We start from the raw sequence: 659 nt of genomic DNA, 5'->3' as shown, positions 1-659 counted from the left end.
CCAATTACCTTATACTTGTCTATACTTGTGCCATAGCTGGTGAAACAACGTGACGAGATTAACAACTAGAGGATAAATTAACGAGCAACCGATCTACCAGTTGTAAGAGATGTCGTAAAAGGTTCGCCGAATCCGATGCAAGGAAATAATGGCAGTCGCACGCGTCACCTAATTAAGCTAACGTAATAATACAACAGCGTTATTGACTCTTGCGTTTTCCTATGTTTTCCTGCTTTCTTGCAATATAGCACTATCGACCTGTTGAACGATTTATATATTTCGTAGCCTGCTAGTCCATAGATAATCGTCTTTCGTCCCGTCGTAAATTTACGAGACAAACAACTTTTTGTTATCGCATTCACCAGCTATCGGGCAACAGCGAGTGCCGTAGTTACTTCTCCCTCTCTATTCTCCTTTTTCTTTTACCGATCGAAATTTGTTCTCCTGCCGTTCACTATCTGCTTATCTAAATTAATTGTCGTCGTTTACGCGTCGTACGTGGCCGCATTGGTTGAAACATCGATTACGATACAAGAACGTATGCTGTCTATTTCTCGATTTAACAACGGTAGTGCGTTTCACGCTGTTTGCGAGAAAAAATGCGACTAGATTTGTAAGCGTCAATGAAGAGAGAGAGAGAGAGAGAGAGAGAGAGAGAG

The sequence above is a fragment of the Bombus impatiens genome, unplaced genomic scaffold, assembly GCF_000188095.3.
Source record: "Bombus impatiens unplaced genomic scaffold, BIMP_2.2 scf_0237, whole genome shotgun sequence".
Classification (NCBI taxonomy): domain Eukaryota; kingdom Metazoa; phylum Arthropoda; class Insecta; order Hymenoptera; family Apidae; genus Bombus; species Bombus impatiens.
This window is presented reverse-complemented; position numbering follows the sequence as displayed.